General features: G+C 41.1%; 1 protein-coding gene and 1 long non-coding RNA gene across 12 annotated transcripts in view; one reads left to right on the forward strand and one right to left on the reverse strand.

Annotated features, from left to right (window-relative positions):
- Nucleotides 1-964: 964 nt before the first annotated feature.
- LOC118714256 lies at nucleotides 965-10,061 on the reverse strand. Its single transcript, XR_004986522.2, has 3 exons — nucleotides 9,485-10,061; nucleotides 4,088-4,184; nucleotides 965-2,319 (listed from the first exon to the last, which is right to left on the reverse strand). It is a non-coding gene; the product is annotated as an uncharacterized LOC118714256 (long non-coding RNA).
- ICA1 (islet cell autoantigen 1) overlaps nucleotides 9,927-23,312 on the forward strand; it is a 112,940-nt gene continuing 99,554 nt past the window's right edge. For 3 of the 11 annotated variants that reach the window (XM_045578391.1, XM_045578392.1, XM_045578397.1), the window contains exon 1: nucleotides 10,238-10,381. The gene's annotated coding sequence lies outside the window, so the exon portion shown is untranslated. Of the gene's footprint in view, nucleotides 10,050-10,232; nucleotides 10,382-23,312 lie in introns of those variants that run through there. The other 8 variants (XM_036429334.2, XM_045578396.1, XM_045578394.1 and 5 more) reach the window with 7 other exon arrangements.

The raw sequence follows: 23,312 nt of genomic DNA on the forward strand, positions 1-23,312 counted from the left end.
TAGTTATTAGAAAACTTACTGTTATTTAGTAGTCATGTCTCTCAAATGTAAAAACATACTACAGTTCAATTAACTATGCAAGAAAATAAAGTTCAAGAAAAGTTTCAAATCAGAATAAAAGTGTTTGTTTTAAACATGCTTTTTGTGAGCAGCTTTAGAAATACAATTTTAAAAATTGCAATTAGAAACAATAATAAACATAACCTACAATAATATAGAGTTTGACCCATGAAAGGTACTCAATAAATGTCTGGCTGAATGAATGGTCACAGAGAAAACAAATAACACAGTGTAGGATAAATATGTACCTGTATATGAAGAACTATAGGATAACTAACTTTATATAGAAGAGATAGAAGAATATGTTTTTGCATTCAAGGGATTCAAAAGATGATAAAATAAATAATGTTCAAGACGTTGCTGCAAAGGTAGAGGAAAAACATTTAGATCAATGTATGAATGTTTTATTCCCCATTATTGATTTGAACTAATAGGAAATATTAAAATCCAACAATAATTAGTTTTAATGTATTGAGGAAGAAATTTCAATTAAGTTTTACAAACAATAAATCTCATTTAGTGTGAATAATAATAATAATAGTGCTAGTATAAGTTGAAAAAAATGAAGAGCATTGAAAAAAATTAAAAATAAAAAGGCAAAATTAATTTATAAAGACAGAGCATACCAACACAATAAATACCAATAATGCAATAGTAGGGAAACATAACAGGAAGTCAGGAAGGAATTAGTTTCATACTAATAAATTTACAGAAAGAGAAAATGTCTAAAATAACCATTAAGAAATATCCTGGAGTAATGTGGGTTAACAGCTGAAAGAGACATTTATTTTATAGAAAATACACACACCATAGTCTGGCCTATTCATTAGAAAGGTTTATGTAGAGTTGGCATTTGCTTTTTGTTGAATTCCTTATGGAGAGCTAAATCTAAATAAAGAATTTCAACTTATGATTTTTAAATTGTATTTACAATAATTAGTATATGGAAGATGAAAGGTCAAAGAAAAAAATAACATTTAAAAAATTACATATCTCTCCATCAAAGTGCTTCAAGTTGTTCCAAGTCTTTTCAAACAATCTGTAAGATGACACAGCATCAACAAAGATCAAAGAATGATATTATGGTCCTTACTAAATTCCTTTCCTTTTTGATAATGGAGAGAAAAGTAAACATCATAAAGCTCTTCCAAGCTCACTAGAACTCATAACTTTAAAAACTGGGGAAGAAGAGGGTGAGGCAAATAATTCAAATTTTTTAAAGGGACATTAATTTCTCTATGGCACCATGAGCGTAATTTGCTAATTTACCTCTGCAGCAAATGTCATATTTTATTAGTGGCCTGAAATAGTTAATACTTTTCACTTCCCTAGTAGGTGCCTACTTTTCTGACATACTTAATCGGGTCTTTACAATGCAAACTCAAAATTGTGTGGAAAGGGACAAAGTGAAACCTTATCTTCACCCACAAGTGTGACTCTGAACACATGACAGTTGTGCCAGACAGCAGAGACTCATTTCATATTTGAATTCTAACATCACTTACAAATGCTTTCAAATAACTAGTACTTTAAACATCCAAGGTTTAAAATGCTTCTTATTAACTGCAGAACTGGTATTAAAGTAAAATGCATTCTTTCTTTTGGTTCTGTTTTATTTTTTTATAATCTTGGGCTAAACATCTGACCAGGACTGTACCAGATCACAACAGTTGCAGAGTTGCAATAAATGTCTCTGCATTTATTGGATAGTAAGAAGAATGAAGGTCTCAGGTTGTCTTTTCCAGGCCTCCAACTTTCACAGTCTTCTGGATTATCAATGAATATTTAATAAATAAGTAGCTGAGGGGAGGGAGGGACAGAAGGATGGATGGAAGAAAGAAGGGAAGAACAACATTTTTTATTATCTAAGAAACACTGCACAAAACAAGCCAATTAAAGGTTGTATGAATTTTCTGGGACACAGTAGGCCAGCAGTCTCCCACATGAAAAGTAAGTGGACTTCCATCTATAGTTTCTTGAGGCCTAAAATTTCTCATATATAATGAAGACTTTTAACACACACACACACACACACACACACACACACACACACACCTTTTCTCCCTGATATCCAAAGGAAATATTCATAACAACCGGTCATTTCCAGCCACCCCACAAAGAGGTGAGATATTGGTCTTCAAGTCCAGGACCTCTAGTTTATTATGATCCTCTTCAGTTCTGTCACAATCCCATCTCAATATTCTACAGCCTTTGGACAACATGATGGATTCAACCATTCCTTCGGGAACAGTACATTTCCTTGGAAGAAAGAGGAAAGAAAAAAAAAATTTAATTGTTATACCTCTCCTTTAAAAAGGAAATGAGAATTAATAGTATGTTCAGCAAGGAAATATTGGTGCAAAGCTACAGCCCTCTGTTTTGCAAGCATTCACAAGACTGCTGCTGACATAGATGATAGATTCCTTCTCTGTTTGTTCCAAGTTCTCCTGGCTTTCAGCCAACACCACAGCTTGCCAAGGGTCTTGGCCCTGATTGCACAAAGAACCGAACAAGTACAGGTGATAGTCTCAACTATCAATTTAATAAAGTCTACACTTTTTAACCTTCAGGCATTCTCTTCTGAGAACTGAATTATTTAGGCTAAAGGAGTTAAATAATTTAAAGAGTTAAAGCAAAATTCTGAAAGTGAACAAGTAGCTGTCATTCTAAGACATGCCTTCACCCCTAGGTCCTAGGTTGCAGTCCATTCTGGCTGTTGAACAATATTAAATGTGTGGGTCACTGTTTCTGCTCATGTTCTACAACATAGCAAGCTGACACCACAAGGTGTTACATCTTAAGATAGTGTTGTGCTTAAGTTTCCAAGTGGACATTCCAATGGAGCCTAGTTTAGCAAGTTGATTGGATATTTTACAAAGTAAGGCCAGGCAGTTAGTAGCCTATTGGGTTGCAATGCAGTGAGTTCATCAACCAGAAGCTGTGTATGGAATCATGAGGTGCTTTAGAGGCATGTAAGCAGAGAAAAGCAAATCCAAATCCACAAAATTATTCCAATGATGATAATCTGCTGCTCCTCCATGAGGAAGGGGCATTCCCAACTCAAATTAATCAATCTGATACAGAGTAGTAGAACAGGTCCCCTAGAAGGACCCTGCAGGTCACTGTTGCTATCAGTCTTGATGAAAAAAATTTATGCTGCTGGGTCCAAGCATCACCACCATTCTGATCCTCATAGTTGTTATGTCCATGAACCAACAGACTAGCTGGAGAAGAAAAATGACTGGCTCCTTGAGAAGAAATCATTTGTTCCCTAGTTACTAAAACGTCTTCTGCAATGATGGCCCCTTAATGTGCATTCACATAAAACACTGACGTTCTCACATTCTGGGCTCATTCTGAAATGTCCATCCACCCTTCCCTGAAACCATCTTGTCATCAATTCTCCAGTCTTGATCCTTTCAGATCCCTCACCATCTAGCCAGGCCAGAATGAAACATTATCTAGTATGTACTCCTTCAGGCTTAACCATTTCTAAAACACTTCCACTGTCCCAACCAAGCTCTTTGCCCCAGTATATACACCATTGCCCAAGTCACTCTGGCCCTTCCCTCAGAGATCTCTCTGACCTCCTCACAATCCAGCCATGAAAGGGTCAAAGTCTGGCACCACAGGGGTCTTCAGCCCCAATCTTAGTGCTGGATTCCAATGGCCTTAACTCAGTTACAGATTTGAAAAGCACCTCTATGCCAAAAAATTATCTCAAGAGTTGCCATAGATCCTGACCTCAAGCAAAGTAGACAATAAAATGTTTCCTTCCAGACAAAGCGGACAATAAAATTTCGGCACAAAATGTAACGTTGTAAGCATTTTCCTTCTCAGTGGTCGCTCAGGACCACCTTGAAAAGCAGCAGGACTTCCTCTCATCTGTCTGGTGCCCGCACAAGCATGCGAAACCATCTGTATAGCAGCTTGAAGTTACTCCACCCCAGATCCACGTGTCATGGGAAACTCGCCGTGAGGCATAGGAAAGTAATATAGCAGTGCAAGTGCCTGCTCATCCAGGCACTTGTGTCTTCAGGCTTCTCCTAGGATCAGCCTCCAGAAGCTCCTCTTTCTTCTCAATGCACTTGATATGGATCACGGCTGTGAAAGCCTGGCTATGGCTAAAGTCTAAGACAATGCCATTTCATGTCAGGCATCCAAGTAATATGGCCATCTTATGCCGATGGTGGATGATTCAGTTTCTACATGAGCCTCGCCGCAAGCCAGGGGTCAAAAGGAAGGGTCATCTGCTAAAGGGGCCTTTGCATTCTCTCAAACACCAAGGGTTTCCTCTGTGATGGTCTTGTTGGGGGTTGTCACGGGCTCCAGATGGTCCTCGGATGGGTTGCAGGTGATTCCAGCAGCACCGGATCCACAACTCACAAGGGCCAGGGCTCACCTTGCACCAGGCCAGCTGCAGAGCCCTCTCTCACGCTGGGCTCCACTCCACACACTGGCGGCTTTTGAGTGGTCGCCCAGAAAAAGGTCAGCGTATGACAACCTGAAAGTGGCAATACTATGTCTAAAATCCAAAGAAACGCCAACTCTCTGAGCCTGGTACATTCCCTCTTAAAACTTCATGGGTGAATGTTTCACTACCTTATGTAAATTATAAAATTAGTATTTTTCACTTCAAAGTACTAAGATTTCTAAGTGCTGCTCTATTATATTCATCAAATTTGGTGATTATTTCTCTCCCCCTTCATTTCATTCCTTCCTCCATTTCTTATTTAAACCTACTTACAAAAGCGATTGAAAGGGCCTTGAAATGTGTCATTATTGCTTTTTCCTAATAAAATGGTAGCAAGAAGTTGCAGAGAAAGATAGAATCTTCCAATATTCAAATATGTTCATCACTTAGCTACATTTACTCTCTATATTATGAATCTATAAACAGAACTCTTCCCATTTGAAAAACTATTTAAAGACAGTTGAAATGCTCTTAGAATCCATAGCTCTTGTGTGAGACAAGCAGAATAAATACTGCCTCAATATGAGACTTTTAAAAGTTATTTTAACACAAATTGATTCTGAGTGCACCCAAAAAGTGCTTCCCTTCTACAAGTATTTATTGATTATCTACTGTGTAGGCTCTATGTGAGCCCCTAGAGAAATAAGGCCCAATCAATAAGCCATTAGAGTTTGCAGTCTAGTAGGGGATATAAATAAATAGATAGAAAATTACAACATAGCTTGATAAGTTCTAAGAGGGGACTAACAAGAAGGTGCTGTGATATTGGGGATCAGCGAAGACTCTCCAAAGGAAGTGATACCTAAGCTGAGGACTAAAGGGAGACAGGAGTTGAAGCCACACAGACCAAGATGCTATTATAGAACATGAAGGAAAGAGTATGTGCTCTGGGCAGGGCAAAAGTTATGTGCAATGACCCATAAACCACAGAGAGCATAGCATGCCTAGGTACTGAAGGCAGCTGACTAATGCTGGCTCTTAGAATTAGGGTGGTGGTGGTGGTGATGGCTGTAGCAGGAGAGTAATGGAAATATATATGTGGTAGGCACAGATCCTTGCTTGTGTTACAATGGGCTCTCCTTTCTCTGCAAACAGGACCTCAGGAAACTGGCACAGATCCATTGATTTAAGGACAGCTAGGGAATTAATTAAGGTAATTTTACATTAATAAGCCATCAGAGATTTGGCCAATCAGATCTAAGGAGAAGTCAAGTGAAGCTTCTGTTGGAGGCTAAAATCAGGCTCTCCCAAGAAGAAAGCAGTTGCCTCCTTATTCCCTGACTGGGATGCTCACAGGCCTTAAAAATTGACTGGACAGCGCTGCTATTGCCATCTTGTCATCAAGGAAAAGACCCAAAGAATTGAAAAAAGCTGATGAAGGCATTATCATGTAGTTGAGCTAATAAACTATCCCTAGAAGTATCTTTGTCTTTGTCTAAACTTCTTGGTATATGAGAGAATAATAGCTTTATTATTTAAGTGTGTGTGTTTTTACCTTTTTATTAATTGGGTTGTTCATTTTCTGATTGTTGAGATGTAAGATTTATTTGGTATATTTTAAATGTTCTGTGTATTTTATCAGATGTTTTCTGAAAACATTTTCTCCTAGTCTGTGGCTTATCTTGACAGTGTCTTTTGCAGAACAGCAACAACAACAAAAAAATACATATTTTTAATAATGCTCCATTATCCTTTATTTTCATAGGTTGTGCCTTTGATACAGTATCAAAAGAATCATCACCCAGGATTACCTAATTTTTCTCCTATGTTATCTTCTAAGTTTTATAGGTTGTGTTTTACACTTAGGTCTACAATCCAATTTGTGTTAATTTTTATAAAAGTTATAAGGTTTAGATGTATTTTGGGGCATGTGGAGGTCCAGTTGTTCCAGCACCATTTGTTGGAAAACCTATCATTTCTCTATTAAATTACCTTTCTTTTTTAAAAATATGTTTTTATTGATTTTTAAAGATAGTTAAGGACAGGGAGAGAGATACAAACATTGATACGAGAGAAACATCAGCAGGCTGCCACCTGCATGGCCCCTACTGGGGATCGAGTTTGAGGAACTTCCAGACCATTTTCCATCTTTTCCATTTCCATCAGCAATGCAGGAAAGTTTCTACTTCACATCCTCGCCTGGATTTACCGTTAAGCAATATTACGTGGAAAAGAAGAATCGAATATATCCTGATAACTTAGTGGCAATCATATAAGTTCTGCACTGCCTACTTCCCAATTACTCTCCCCACCCCATTTTTAATTTTTTAAAAATTATTATTATTTTAAATCATTTTTAAATGTGCAATAAAATAAATCTTTATCTCATTTAATCCACTACTATTCTGGGTCTCTGTTAATGGCAGTCTGACAGAATTCCTCATTCAGGTGGTCCTCAGCACACCTGGGAAACCATCAGAAACAAACAAACAACAAAAAACAACCACCACTGAATTGAAATGTAAGGATTTCTTTCTGTGGAGAAGTTTCTTGTTATCGTGTTCCACTCTGGAAAATGTGCATTATTTCCTTCTCAACTTCATATCCTATCACTCAATAGCCATTCTTTTCTTAGACATTGTTTCCGCTCTGCTTGTGGGTACTCTACATCAGTGGTCGGCAAACTGCTGCTCGCGAGCCACATGCTGCTCTTTGACCCCTTGAGTGTGGCTCTTCCATAAAATAGCACGGCCTGGGCAAGTCTATTTTGAAGAAGTTGCGTTAGAAGAAGTTTAAGTTAAAAAAAATTTGGCTTTCAAAAGAAATTTCAATCGTTGTACTGTTGATATTTAGCTCTGTTGACTAATGAGTTTGCCAACCACTGCTCTACACTAATGAAACAACTTGATACCCAGAAACAAATGGAAGTGTGGTCAGTGGAGCAATGTTTTAAAGAGGAAGAAAAGCACTCAATGTGGCTTATGTAGAACAAGCATGAACTTACTATCTTCCTCCTCAAATATTTTTCTAAATTTTAGGACAGCATTAATAACGATGAAAAGTCATGTAAAGCTTCATCTTAAACTCTCTGGGAGCCTAAGGAATGTCAGTGCAATGTTGACCAGACAGTGCTCTATCACATGTCTATCTGTTCACCTTTAGTCATGGTTTTGGAAGCCACTTGGAGCCTCCTTGGCAGGTTGTTAGACTCATAGCTCAGGTTTTCACCTCGATCTTTGGAAAAATAAAAAGGAAACCTGAGTCCTAAGTTATATAAACCAGCTTTGTAGGCCACTTCCCCTAATGCCTGTGATCCAGGCAGCTGCATTTTATGGGTATACTGTGAACACATGGACAACCTGCCATTCCACTGGACCCCTTGTAACAAATGTAAATACCCACCACAAAGCCAATCTTTAATCAACAGAGTTTCTACTACTTTTTCCTAGTAACTAGTAAATCACCACTGGTGGAGAGGAGAACATTAGAGAGTCAGGAAATTTTATGATCTTTTTCTCTCAATATCTTAATTAACTGATTATTATATACAGCCAATATTTTTTGAGTACCTACCATGTTTTTTTAAAAAATCATTCTGCTAAAAAATTATAATCTTTTTTTTCTTTTTAAATATTTTAAAATTGATTTTGAGAGAGAGAAAAAATGAAAGTGAGAGCGAAATATCAATGTGAGAGAAACATTGATCAGCAGCCTACTGCATGCCTCCTATAAGGGATGAATCCCGAAACCCAGGCTTGGGCCCTGACCTGAAGCAAACAGGCAAACGTTTTGGTATGTGGGAACATGCCCAACCAACTGAGCCACACCGGTGGGGCCTAATTTCTATTTTTTCAAACTCCTAATAGGTGTTACACACAGGTTAATGGCTCTTGGAATAAAATATTTTAAAATAAAATATCTTAATAATCTTCCTCTTGCAAGAAAGCCTTTTTTTTCCCCTCATTTGAAGGGTTTTGCTTTTTTTTTTTTTAATATATGTAATTGATTTTGTACAGAGAGAAAGGGAGAGAGATAGTTAGAAACATCGATGAGAGAGAGTCATCAATCAGCCGCCTCTTGCACACCCCCTATTGGGGATATGCCCACAACCAAGGTACATGCCCTTGACCTGAATCGAACCCGGGACCCTTCAGTCCCCAAGCCAACGCTCTATCCATTGAGCCAAACCGGTTTCGGCTGAAGGGTTTTGCTTTTTATTTCCCTCTGCCCCTTCCCCTCTTTTCTTTATTACAAAAAGGAAAATAATTTAGCTTGTGTTGTGAACAGGTCAGTTTGAATGCTTCTTATAAAAACCAAATATAGGAGCAATGTTTTTTTCTCCCAAAACTTATCCCGATTCTCAGATTTTCAACAATTTGCTATTTTGTAGACCATATTATTTCTTTATTCATAAAAATTTATTGGTGTTCCTCAGCTCAATATTTTGTGCCATACTGAGACAGGCTCAAACCTATCTATATAGGAATATATCCAAAGAATAAAGTCAACTTTAAAGGTTATATACATTTCAGGAACTGTACTATCTTACCGTTCTATTAAAATGACAGCATCTTCTCCTATACATGTTCACTATCCATTTTGGCCAGCCACCTTTCTATCTTGAGATGAAGCTAAATTCTTGGTTCAGACAACCCTGGATTCAAACTCCTATTCAATATCCTATTCGCTGAGTGCCTTTATAGCACTCTAGGCAGTCTGTGTTTTCACTTGTAAAACAGGAATAATACAGTATTACCTACAGTATTAAGCTGCTCCAAGGATTAAATGTCAAGTGCATAGCATGTGCCTGGCATGAACAGCCTATTCATGCTAGCGATGGATTTTGGATTTGTTTGCATCTTTATTCAGTAACCACCTTTCATTCCGTCCTGTTAAATTGCTTAATTCAATGACTATTCAATAAACTTTTAAAATAAATATATAACATACCCAGGCATTGAGTCATTGCACCTTGAGACTGCTTTTCAGCATAGGTAATTTTGGGAAGACCTATTTCAGCATTTTTTTCTTCGGATGATCCCTGCAGGGTACCCTAAAAACAGGGTTTGGTTCTTTCCTGATGACAAAGGCTAAGAGAGGAGGAGGAATATCAGCGTCAAATACAAGTATAAGAGATATGTGGCTAAATGGGAATGAAAACATGATATACATATGCATACATACAGTTATTTTTGTTTTGTTTTTTTCACACAGCCTTTTTCCTTGAAGTCCAAACTTGGCTCACGGGTACAGGCCTCTGTCCTGTGTCGTGGCATTGGAAGTCATGAAGTCTCCTGTCCCCTAGAGCCACAGACACCTACAGTGGAAGCAAGCAGCACGCCCTGCCCTGGACACAGAGGGAACCCTTCGCCCAGGCTCCCACCTGTCGCCCAGGTCATTGTGACGCACGCGCTGTGGACACGTGGAACACCTGCGGGCGGGCAGGGGCGGGGTCACCCCGGGCCGCGGAAACCAGCGGGGGATAGGTACCCCCGGAGATGGTGGTCGAGGTTACACCCCGGGGACTAGAGAGAGGGAGGCTCACTCCCCAGATCCCGGACCCGCCCCAAACGAGGTGAGGCCAGGGCCCCCTCCTGCACCCAGATCCCGGGGTCCCGATGGGAGGGCCAGCCCCCCCCCCCTCGGGCCTCTCCGCAGGGGAGCGATGGCGAGGGGGCGGCGGCTGGGCCCCATCCCGGCGCGCGCTCCCCAGGCCGCGGCGCTGCGCCGATCTGCGCTGCGGCGCCGGGCTCCGCGGTGCCATCCGGGCCGGCGGCCGCCGCCGCAGGAAGGGCCGCTCCCGCGCTCCCCGCCCCTTCTGCCCGCCGCTGACGCCGACGTCGGATGAGGGAGCCGGAGGGACGCTCGGCTTTCGGCCCGGAGGCTCCCGGGGGCCGGGGCACCGAGGTACCTGCCCTCCGGGGCCGGGGCGGGGGCGCGCCGGGCGGGCTGCTGGCTGCGGCGGGGATGGCCGGCCGCCGGGGCGGTGGGGGCGCCCCCCGGGGCTGCCAGCGCTGCCTGCGTGGGCGGCGGGGGGCTGGCGAGTCGCCTTCCGCCGCCGCGGATCCCCCTGCGGGGACCGCCGGAGCCCTTTCCCCTCCCCCGCCGGCTCCCCGGGGCCTGGGCAGGTCCGGCGGGTGCGCGCCCGGGGAGCGCGCGTCAGCCCCCGGGGAGCGAGGGGAGCGCTGCGGGCTCCCGCCCCAGCGCAGGGGGCACCCCACCGGCTCCGAGCCTCGCCTGCCCCCCAGCCGCCGAGCCCCGGGATCCCCAGGTCCTCTCCTCCGGGGCTGACTTGGTGACACTTCACCAGCCTGGCGTGTGCCTTTTTCCCCCCTCTTCAACCCAGGACCCATCTTTGGCGGAGGTGGCAGGGAGCAGCTGGGTACCGCTTCCTGGCCACTGGTGCCGGGAGGTCTGAGCTCGGTGCCCTGCCAACGAGGTGGTCCCCAGCCTCGGATCTCACTGGCACCAGAGAGACCCTAAGCAAGGCAGATCCCTTGCAACCCTGGCGCGTCCGTTTCCTTTGGGTGCTGCTGACTCCTCCTTTCCTGACCCGGGGCTATGGCAGCTCCTGCTTCCTCTAGAAGCGAACGTATCCTGTTTATTCTGGGCCTCAACCCAGAACGACCGACTCCCAGTGAATCGTTCCCACTTTTCACTGGGAGGGCTCCCTCTAGGCCCCTCAGCGTTTCTTTGGGGTCTTCAAAGGGCTGTGCCCTTTGGCAGGTGACAGGTATTCAGTGCCAGGCTGGGGGGAGAGAGTCCTGGTTTAGAAAGAGAACCAGGCTGTGTAGATATTATAGCATTTAAGACACCAGTTATGAGAAAGGCGCTGCTGGGTGGCAGCCTTAGGCACTGAGATCTGGTAACTTTACAGAAATGATCAAGGCCTGGAAAACCCAACCTAGCCGAGCCGAAGCTGGTTTGAGAACCGTGTTGGTGCAGGAAGCAAGGCACACAGGAGGGCATTAGCCATGAAGGCCCTATATACAGTATTATGACTCATTGCAAACATTTCAGTCAAGGCTGTCAGAAAAAAAATCTCAAATTGGTTTCTGTTGACTTTTAGTTTTAGGTGATCTGAGATCTGGTCTGTTCCGGGGGTTGGGAAGTGAAATAGGAAATGCTTTATCGGTTGGAAATTAATGTTCCAGACTCGATTTCTTACCTTTGATTTGAAAATACACTCACATTCTAATCAGACTTTTAAACCAGTTTCTCCTTAGGTTACAGTTTTTATTTTTGAAACATCGTGTAGAGTATATAACATAGAGGCAAACTCAGTGTAGAATCCTTAATAGTTCAAATGCCACTGGTTTTTAGACCATCACATCTATATAATTGCAAGAGATGTGGCTTTCTAAATGTATCTCTCTTTCTTTTTTGCATTGCATTGATAAATATTTGTATTATTTATAGTAAAGTTAAAAGATCTTTCGAAGATGACAATTTTCAGCATCTTTATGTTTCCCTGAGCATTTCTCTCTGCACGTCAACTGTGTGAAAAATACAGAACGTGTTGTTATCCGAAAGAAAACTTTCTGACTAAACAGAGCATTTTTTCCCCCATGTAGAGGCAGTTTTATCAGAAGCAGGGAGGTGTGGCCACTGTGCAATGACATGGCAGTGACAACCTGTGTTGACAGGAACTTTAAGGTTACAGAAACCTCATATAGGAGAGGATGCAGGTGGATCAGAGAGAATTTTTGCTCTTTACCAGTTGAGCTTCTCAGCTAGAAGCCTGAAGGGAGGTGGCAACATTTAGATCGGTGCACTGGTCACTGGTGCACTTTTTACTCCACCTGCATTGTCAGATTTATGGGAACCACGGACAGGTTTGCTGTCTGCAGGTTTTTGTTCATTAAATAACAGAGGTTATCAATTAGCCTTATTCCCATCCATACTCCCATCCCCACTCCTGTCTAGATTCTGCCTCAACAGAGCTTTAAATGCAGACTGCTACAGGGAAAACTTTCCTCCCCAATTTCTCCCACCCCCAAGCTGTCACATTTCATACCACAATCATATCTAGCATCATGGAGGATGTGCAGAGGGCACACCAGGGCTTTGGATCCTAATGGAGCAGGATTGGTACCCCAACTGTAAAAATAACGAGCCACGTGACCTTGAGCAAGTTACTTAAGCTCTTTACATCACTTCCCTGTCTATAGAGCAAAGAATATCCACCTTGTGGTATTGTGGTGGGGAGTAGAGATAATATATGTTGGCCTTTAACCAATAGCCAGGTATTTCTCTAGAAAATGGGTTTATTCAGGAACAACAAAGAATTGCAGTTCAGGGCATGAGGTCTAATGGCAAACCACTCCTAAGTCCAGAGGAACAAAGGGGAGGAATGCTCTTTTATAGACTTGGGAGGAACGGTTGTAAATGAAGAGTCCATTGGAGGAAATTGAAAGTTTGAAGGATAGTGACTTTTAATTGATTGAGTTATGGCAGTTTCCCATTGGCTGAACTGCTATTGGATGAGAAATACTCTTCTTTCTCCTGCTGAGGTAGTAAAATAGTATCACTTCCTGTCAGAAGTTATGTCTCCTGTTGGGGTCAGTAGTATTGTTGAATGACATCTGTGTGGGTTCCCTAAATGAGGTTTCTGTTTGTTAATTTTTCACATTTATAGAAAACTAGTGGCCGGAAGCATGAATGAAGATTCGTGCAAGATTCATTCCCCTGGCTGCTGGCACCATCTTCACTCTGGCCAGAGCAGCCTTTCTGCCTTCACATGCTACCCAGGGGCCAGGAGCAGCTGGGATGGTGCTGAATGCCTGCAGTTGTCGCCATGGTGACAACCAAGCATCCCGCCCTCTGGCCACTAGGTGCCTGTGTATGCAAATTAACCCGCCATCTTTGTTGGGTTAATTTGCATGCTCCTGATTGGCTGGTGGGCGTTGCATAGGTACAATTAGCATGCTGCTCTTTTATTAGGTAGATGCTTTGCACAATAAATAGGACTCAAAAAGTGGCAATGAATTGTTTTTTTCTCATATGAAACATGTGCTATCTGTATCTGAAAAGGATCCTACTGCTTTTCCCTTGGCAAGAGGGAAGCTGTTCAGTGTGGTTGTCAGTAGTACAGGTGATTTTTGTACTGATACACAGAGTTTGGGCTTTCTGGAATACTTCTGAAGTTGGGAGTACAATCTGAAACAAAGCAATACTAATTTATTCCAGTGCAGATAGATCTTTCAAACCCCTGCTTCTCAGATGTGATTCATAGACCAGCAACACTGGCTTCCCCTTGAAGCTTGCTGGAGGTGCAGAATCTCAATTTGCCCACCAGGCTCACTGAATTTGAATCTTCATTTTAACAAGATCCCCAGAATGAGTCACATGTACTAGTGCAGTGGTTGGCAAACTCTTTAGTCAACAGAGCCAAATATCAACAGTACAACGATTGAAATTTCTTTTGAGAGCAAAAATTTTTTCAACTTAAACTTCTTCTAACGCCACTTCTTCAAAATAGACTCGCCCAGGCCATGGTATTTTGTGGAAGAGCCATAGTCAAGGAGCCAGAGAGCCGCATGTGGCTCATGAGCTGCAGTTTGCTGACCGTGGTACTAGTGCATTAAAGTTTGAGAAGCATTGCTGTAACGTGGCATTTATAAAACGTTTCTGTCCAGTAGAATCATTTGGAGCTTGTTAATGTGGATTCCCAGGCGGCTTCTCCCATCTCCTCCTGTTAGCACCTCAGGTGGCTTTGATGTGCAGGGTCCTTCCACACTCTTTGAGAAACAGTACGCAAGCTTTTTATCTAACATAGGGCTCTAAAATGGGCCAAGGCCCTCTTTTTTTTTTTGAGAAAGCTGCATAATCAGCCCCTTTTTATGTAAATAGGTATTATAATCCCTATTTACCTGATAAAAAATTAAGCCAACCTTCATAAAATGCCCTGGATAATGAGTGTGGTAGAAGCACCTTGAACCTTTATGATTCCTAGTTGGCCATGCTTTCACTACTCCAACATCCAAGTATATACACTCTATGTGTGTAAGTAATTTTACGTATTAATGACTCTCTCCAGGACAGAAATGACTGTACATCATAGAGCACATGTGTCAAACACAAGGCCCGCGGGCCAAATCCGTTCCGCCAGGCCTTGCAATGTGGCCCGCACCGCGCTGTCATCACTGCACTCTGCTGCGTTTCCATCACAATGACAGTTTATGACTGTTCAGTAAACCATTCGGCCTGCGATTTAGGCTGGATTTTAGATTTTGGCCCCTTCTCTGATTGAGTTCGACACCCCTATCATAGAGCAATTAATACATGCCTTTAACACAAAACCTTCCTTCTAGGCGACTATAGACAAGTCAAGTAGGAAAATCGATTTTGAACTTGACTCAGAAAATAAAGATTATGTCTACTAACAGTTTTGTCAGGATAAACGTAATGTGCACGAAGCAGACATCTAATGTCTGTGAAGTGTCAGCTCCTCAACTAATGGTAACTACGTGTCCCAGTGTAAGCCTGGTGAGAGAATGAGTTCAGGGAAAACTGGGAAAATGGCATTTGCTCCGGGTGAGAAATCTCTCCTGCTAAGTCATATGACATCATTCACCGGGCCTTTGGCCAAATCAGAGGAGCAGGGTCACCCCGCACATTTCACCAAGTATTTGTTGTGTCTATGCCATGTGCCATGCACTGGATTGATACTGGGGATCCCAGGACAAGATCAGACCCTACCCTGCTCCAGAGGATCCTAGAGCCTGGCAATGGACAAGGCAGCTGATAGTTACATTTCAACAGAAACAGAGAGGGGTGGAGCCCACGCCAGAGGCACCCCTCCCAGATTGGGGAGAGAGCAGAGAAAACCTGAGAAGGTTCATGGAAGAGGGGATCCTTGAGCTGAGTTTTAAAGGACCAATAGGAATTTGGCAGGTGAAAAGGGTTGGGAATGGAGAGAAAGACTTCCCAATGCAGTATGCAGGGGGTACAAAGGGAGAGAATACAGGTGGGAGAATACTGGTAAAGAAGTCCTCATGTCTGGAGTCCAGTGTGCGTGTGTAAATCTTATTAGTTAGTGACCTTGGGCAAGTTCAAATCATCTGTGATTTGAGAGGATTAAATATATTCACCAGGGTAAGCAAAGGAGTGATTTCACTTACATGCTGAATAATCCTGGTGGTGGTAGAGTTTCTAGTGGAAAATAGGGGATTGACATTGTCATTAGAATTAGGGAAATTGAAGAGGCCAATTTTAGAATGCATTCAACAGAAAACACATAAAATTAATGTATTTGAAAATGATTGAAAAAGACAATTGAATGCAGCACAATTCTGTGGGTTGGGAGACACGAGGTGTATGTGTTCAGTGATGGCCCATTGATTATATAGCTAAAGGTATATTGCTAACCCCCAGAGTCTAGACTGAATGTGGAAATGTTCTCTCCTGCTAGGTGGTGAGAGCATTTGTACAAGGAGTGACTGTGAAGTATTGCAGCTACTTTCCCAGAGTGAGCATTAAAAATCTCTTCCATTACTTACTATCATCCCTCACACCCACTTCTCTGTTCCCAGAATAGAGCTTGGACACTAATGTAGGAAACCTGAAAGTACTTAGGGGAAATCCAGGGTTCTCTGTGTGTTTCTGGGGAGTGCATCCTGAGCCAGAGACCAAGGAGCTCACTGGGGTAAATGGTACAACCCCCCCCCCCCCCCTTATTGGTTGGAACTCTGATAGCCACCAGGAGTCCATCAGCAAGAATTTGCTGTTCATGAGCACCCTGGTGGTAATGGATGTGGGGCTAACCCAGGACCTGAGCCTGTAATTAGGAGAGATTGTTTGTATAGAAACAATCCATTAGCCACCTCTTTCCTCCAGTAGAAAGGAGTGGTTAAAAAAAAGGAGTGGTTAAAGAAAAGGTGCCAAAAGCAGATCTAAATTTCCTAGTTGACTTTGGGTGAACTACTTCATCTTTCTAAGCTTTTCTTTTCCTTTAAAATTTTTTTATTTTTATTTTTCAATTACAGTTTATATTCAGTATTATTTTGTATTAATTTCAGGTGTAGTGCACAGTGGTTAGGCAATTATAGACTTTGAAAAGTGTTCCCCCCGATGTTTCAAGCACCCACCTGGGACTGCATATGGTTATTACAAGGTTATTGACTCTTTACTGTGGTGTGCTTTACATCCCCGTGATTGTTTGTGACCACCGATTTGTAGTTCTGAATCCCTTCACATTTTTACCCTTTTTCCTCCCTCCACTGCAAAAGGGGGTGGTATCCTTTTCATGGTGGCCGTAGAGGGATGAGATAATGGGCTTAAGTGCTTCACACACGTATGAAGTGCTCTGTAAATGGTAGTGCATAATTATCGCCTTCATCCATCACATGTTTACTAAGGCCTGCTGTTGCAGGTACTTTGCTTGGTGGAAGGAGGCAAAGATGAACCAGAGAGGGTCCCTGCCTTCCTGGGCCTTATAGTCTAGTGCGGGAGATGCAGATGTAATTAGCTCATTGCAGAAGAGTAATGGAGTGCAGGGGTACCACCAGCATGGAGTAGTTAATTCTCGGTGACGAAGATAGGGTGTCTGGGCAGGTGTTGAGTTGGGGAAGGCTTCATGGAGGAGGTGACATTTGAGGAGAGTCTAGCAGTAAGGTATACATTGGCCCCCTGGATAAATGGGGTGAGGGCATTTCAGGTGGAAGGAAACTTTGCAAGTGGCATTGTGTATTCAGGAAAGCTCCAGCACTCTGAAATGACCAGAGGAATAGTTCTGTGGATGGGAAATAGTGAAATTTTTTGGAACGTGGGCCAGAATGTGAAAGTGCTTGGGTTTTTGCTAAGAAGTTTAGAATTTTCTCTGGTTATGAGGGTGGTATAATTTGACTTGCAAATTGTAGTAATAGTTCAGACTGTTGGTATAAAAGATGGGAATGGGCAGATACAGAGATAGTGTGGCCTCTGAAGGCCTAGACTTAAGTCCTGTTTGTTAATATAGAAAGGAAAATATGTAATTAACAGCTTTTTAAGAGATAGAATGGAGAGAACTTGGAGAAAGATAAGAGAGAAGTTAAGTTTTCAGTTTGGGCCACTCAGTGGATTTCATGCTGGTAATTAACATAAGGACCACAGGAAGATCACTTTGGGGGTAAAACTAGAGGGAGGAAGGTTTAGTTTTAGATGTGCTGAATTTGAAGTACCTGTGGGATATCCAGGTGAAGATTGCCATAGGACCATGGTCAACAAACGGCAGCTCACAAGCCACATGCGGCTCTTTGGCCCCTTGAGTGTGGCTCTTCCACAAAATACCACTGCCTGGGCGAGTCTATTTGGAAGAAGGGTGTTAGAAGAAGTTTAAGTTTAAAAATTTTTGCTCTCAAAAGAAATTTCAATCGTTGTACTGTTGATATTTGGCTCTGGTGACTAATGAGTTTGCCGACCACTGCCATAGGAGATGGAAACCTAAACACTTCTCCAAAGCATCAGACCCACCTCTCCATCTCCCTGTTGTAATCTCTGGAGAGGTGTTTAATCCTGGAAGGCATAGCATACAGCTCTTCGTTGAAGCCACCACAGAACAAATCACCTAGAGCAAGTGTAATGGAAGATAACCAAGATTGGGACCTTATCAATTTCTGATATTTGAGATGTGAGTATAGAGGAAGAGGAACTAACAAAGAAAATCGAAAATATAGCAAAAGTAGAGATAGTATTTCTTGAGTCAAAGATCAAGAGAAATGAGCACCTGAGTTGGGCTCATGGTGAGAAACTCTCTGGTATGGTGGGCTTAGAACTCTGCAAAGTGAAGGAAGAAGATGGTAACTGGAGGAAGTAAGAGGTTGAAGAATATGGATTGAGGGCAGAGAGAGGGGTTAATTAACTTGAAAGAGAAGGGATAATAAATGGACTAGGGTGGGAAGGGTCACGGGGGTGAGATCCATCCCTTCAGGCGGGAAAGAAGTGAACAGCAGAGGTTATAATCAGGGTGCTAGAAGTTCTAAAGAAGTTAGCAGTGGTACATGAGGGGTGGAAGCTGTGGGGGGAGGTGCCAGTGCAATGCCCAGGGCCAGAATTCCCTGCAGCCACTTGAGGAGGGAGCCTGGTCATCAGCACCCTGGGGAGTTACCTTCCCCCTGCTGCTCCCTGAAGGCCAGGGGTTCAGTGTCCTTGCAGCTAATGCTCATTCCTCATTGTTGCCATAGGCAGCCTGGGCATCATTGTGAAATAAGTAAACTTTGCATTGGTGCCAGACCACTCCCCCTTCCTGCTTCCTGCTTCTCTATGCACTCCTGACCTGGAGCTCTGCACCTTTGCCTTTGAGATCCTCTCGACTTCTTCTCCCTGCCTCACCAGGTATATGCCCGATGGATGGCCCTGTCTTCACTCCAGGCATTGCTGCTATTAAATCCTAAAAGGTTCTTGCCTAAGAAAATAGAATTTGGAAAAGGGATCTTTTATGAGTTCTCACATAACACCAACTGATGACCCAGTATAGATAGGTGTAGGTGGCTATCTGAGCCGGGGTGCAGGAAAATACAGTGCTTTCTTTTGATAGTGCTTTCTCTTGCCGGCTGCTTCCCTTTGCTGCTGACTGTTATTTTAAGGTCTTCTCTTTGCTCTCCCTCCCCCGTCTGGGCTGCCCTTATACCTTGCTCTTAAGTCAGCCAAAGCTCAAACATGATTTAGTGACCACAGCTTTACCAAGCCAAGTCCTTGAATCCATGCTATTTCCAGAGCAAGGAGCCCTGGTGGGTTGTGTACAGTGTAGACATTTGATAAAGCACATGTTGTTGTCTGTGTTCTCCAGTAATTTAATACAGGGGAAAAAGGCATCCTAGGTGCCTTGGGAAATTTTATTCAGTCCTGGCTCTCTAAGTCCCTCTCTATGAAAACAGGAGATTAGATTAAATGATCTATAAATTCCCTCAAGTTTTGAGTGATCCTGTGGAGGCATAATATTTATTTGATAATTTCTTTAAGATGTTATATTATGAATTTAACTCTAAAGAAAAAGAACCTTGTAAAAAATCAAGAAAAGGAAAAAAGAACGTTGTAAACAAGTGTCTCTATAATTATCCTAATTGCTGACATTATGCTAATGTGTAATTTCATGGAGTTGTGGTCACTGTATTCACACAATTTCCCCCCCATCATGTCTGTAATATTGGTAATTGTCCATTTATGTCTATATATTTGCATATAAAATACATACAATGTAATGTATGTATATATTTTGCATTTGTAGGTATATATATATATATATTTTTTATTCAATTTATTGGGGTGACATTGTTGAATAAAATGATATGGGTTTCAATTCTATAACACATCATATCTTTATATTGGATTGCATGTTCATTACCGTAAGTGAAGACTCCTTCTACCATCATTTATTCTCCCTTTACCCCCCCCCCAGTGACCTCCCCCACACCTCTTTCCCATACTGTTGTCTACCTTTGAGTTTTTTGTTTTAGTTTTTGTGCTTGATCCCTTCACTTTTTTCACCAAACCCCCAAACCCTTGCCCCTCTAACGGCTGTCGCTCTGTTCTCTTTATCTATGAGTCTGTTTCTATTTTGTTTGTTAATTTATTTTGTTAATTAGATCCCACGTATAAGTGAAATCATATGGTAGTTGTCTTTCTCTGACTGGCTTATTTCACTTAGCATGGTTGCTCTCCATGTCCATTCATGCTGCTCCAAAAGGTTAGAATTTCCTTTGTGTAAATGTACCACAACTTTTTATCCACTTTTCCACTGATGGGCACTTAATTAAGCTGCTTCCAAATCTTGGTTATTCTAAATAATGCAGTGAACGTAGCGTGCATACATTCTTTTGAATTAGTGTTTAGGGTTTCTTTGGATATATTCCCACAGGTAGAATCAGTGGATCATAAAGTAGTTCCATTTTTAAATTTTTGAGATACCTCCATACTGCATTCCATAGTAGCTACACCAATCTGCATTCCTACCAACAGTGCATGAGGGTTCCCTTTTCTCCAAATCCTCAGAGCTTGTTGTTTATTGATTTTATTGATCATAACTATTCTGACTGGTGTGATATGATATTGTGGTTTTAATTTGCATTTCTCTGATGCTTAGTGATATTGTGCATCTTTTTTAATGTCTATCGACTGTCTGTATGTCCTCTTTGGAGAAGTGTCTATTCAGGTCCCTTGCCCATTTTTAAATTGGATTGTTTGCTTTTTTGGTGTTGAGTTTTATAAATTCTCTATAAATTTTGGATATTAACCTCTTATCAAATATATCATTTATGAATATGTTCTCTCATTCACTGGGTTCCCTTTTCATTTTGTTGATGGTTTCCTTTGCTGTGCAAAAAAATTTTTAGTTTGATGTAGTCCCATTTGTTTATTTTTTCCTTTGTTTCCCTTGCCTGAGGAGATAATATCAGAAAAAATATTTCTACGAGATATGTCTGAGATTTAAATGCTTATGTTTTCTTATAGTATTTTGAGTAATATTTAAATCTTTAATCCATTTTGACTTTATTCTTGTGCAAAGTGTAAGACAGTGGTCTAGTTTCATTTTCTTTGCATGTATATATCCAATTTCCCCAACATTGTATAGACTATCTTTACTCCATTGAATACTCTTGAAGTTGATTGAGACCTAAGTAGGATATTCCTTGATTTGTCAACTTTTGAGGTTAAGCTTTTAAAGAAAAAACCACCATATGTACTAGATATTAAAATCCATATGCTAAATTCTGATGGACATTTGAAAGTTATGTAAACCAACCTATATACAATTAAAAGTTAATATAATTTACACAGCAAGATTTTAAAGTTTTTTTAAAATTTTATTTCATTGTTTAAAGTATTATAAATAGTAGTACATATGTCTCCATTTTTCCCCCATTGACCAAGTTTTGTTTTGTGTTTTTTTTTAATAATATTTTCTTTAGCAAAAAAATAGCCTGTTTGTTCTTTTTGTATTTCCAGTCTTCTAATCCATTTAATGTCACTTGTTCTTGTAAATGTCTTGGAGATTTCTTATTTTCACATGACGGCTTCTTTGATATTGTTGCCAAGATTTTTGTTGTCCCAAACATTAACACTTGAACACCCTTTGCAAGCAGGGCTTTCAATAGGAGAAAGAAGGGCAAGCGAAATGTAGACTGTCCCCTTGTGAGTTGTATGTGATTTATTTTGTTTTCAATTTGTTTGTGGGGACATAATATTTTTAATTTTAATGTTATGGAGGAAAACCTTTTAGAGGCTATCTTGGCTATTTTATTTTAGGTTATTAGAATATGAGATGTTATGTTTGATGATTTTCCTTTGAGAAACATCCCTTAGAATAGTGGTTGAGACTCCTCTGAACTTGATCTTTAACCTGGTCTTGGATGCATTTGCTCCATTTTTGGAATCTCAATCTCTTCATCTTTAGAAAAAGATGTGCTCATCATCTCTAAACTTTCTCTTCTATATACATGTCTCTACAAGTAATTTAAAAATAGTGTTGTAGTTTTTGTGACTGAGGGCATTAGAGATGTCAGCTAGCCTACTCTATTCTGTTTCAGATAAGCAAAGGCCAGATGGGTGGAGTGCCTTAGAGGAGGCAGAAGTTTGTGACATGGCCTTTTAATGGCTTTTACTTTACATTGAGCAGCATATAAGGAGATAAGTTATATTGGTATTACAAATATTTACTTTGGGGATAATATTTTTAATAGATTTAGGGCATCATTAAGCTGAATTAATGCCAATATAATACCTGAGCTGTTTCAAAATGTAAATGAAATGATCCTTTAAAATGACCCTACATGTGTAGAGTCTCAATAAAAACTCATCCATCTTTTAGCTGCCTTGAATAAGATTAGAATTCTGTTTTCTTCTTGTAAGATTTGCTGACTCATAAAATTAAAGCATGGTCATGCTTCACTTTTGCTTGTGAATTTATGAAATGTCAAAAATTAACTGTAGAAGACAAAACTCAATGAGAAACAGAATCCCTTTAAAGTTATATGGAATACTCAAGTAATCATAGCCTTAACAAAATCTGAAGGGAAAGGCTAGGTGATATTTGAGAGATGGGAAAAACATAAAAGCTAGTTAAAATTACATAACTTTAATGCTTAGCTTTTGAAAGGATGGAAGATAATTTAACTTCTCATCTTCCATAGGGATCTTTTTTTCAACTGTGTGAATAATCTGATGAATCAATATTTAAAAAAAATAAGTATAGCTAACTATACCTAGAGGGTTGTTTCTACTGAAACTGTTTTAACATTTATACTTGAACACATGGGAAATTTTAAAAAATTCATTGTTGACATAAGGGAAAGTGACTAGATATAAATTTCTGGGGGGAAAAAAGATGAAATGAAACATTCACACATTATTTTAAAACTCAGTAGCTAGAAATGCTGACAGATTTGTATTTCCTCTGTTCATTGGATAAGCCATCAGCAGCCTGCATGGAAGCTCTGCTCAAAGTTGGCTGGTTTTGTGCTCTCAGACCCCTTGTGATCTCTCCTGGCCACAGGGCCCCATTCTGAAAAGGAAGGGGCTTCATTTGATTGTGTCTCAATTTCCTGTAGGCTCTACATTATGTGACTTGCAAAATTCCAAGGTTGCACCAGGAAATAAACCCAATGACAAAACACAATGCTAAAAACTGGCAAGGTTTCTAGATGAAGTTAACATATGAAATGACAAGAATATGTAACTAGCAGGAAATTATATGTTAATATCACGCCATTGGAAGCTAAGTCTAAGAGACATGCCACAGCTTTCCAACATTTGTTATGGATAGTCAAAGATGAACTCTCTAGACAGGGCATAGAAGGTGTTCCCTATATGTGAAATAAACAGCATTGAGCATCTAGCCCTCCCGTGGCTACAGAACATATCT

Source organism: Pipistrellus kuhlii, unplaced genomic scaffold, assembly GCF_014108245.1.
Source record: "Pipistrellus kuhlii isolate mPipKuh1 unplaced genomic scaffold, mPipKuh1.p scaffold_m20_p_10, whole genome shotgun sequence".
Lineage (NCBI taxonomy): Eukaryota > Metazoa > Chordata > Mammalia > Chiroptera > Vespertilionidae > Pipistrellus > Pipistrellus kuhlii.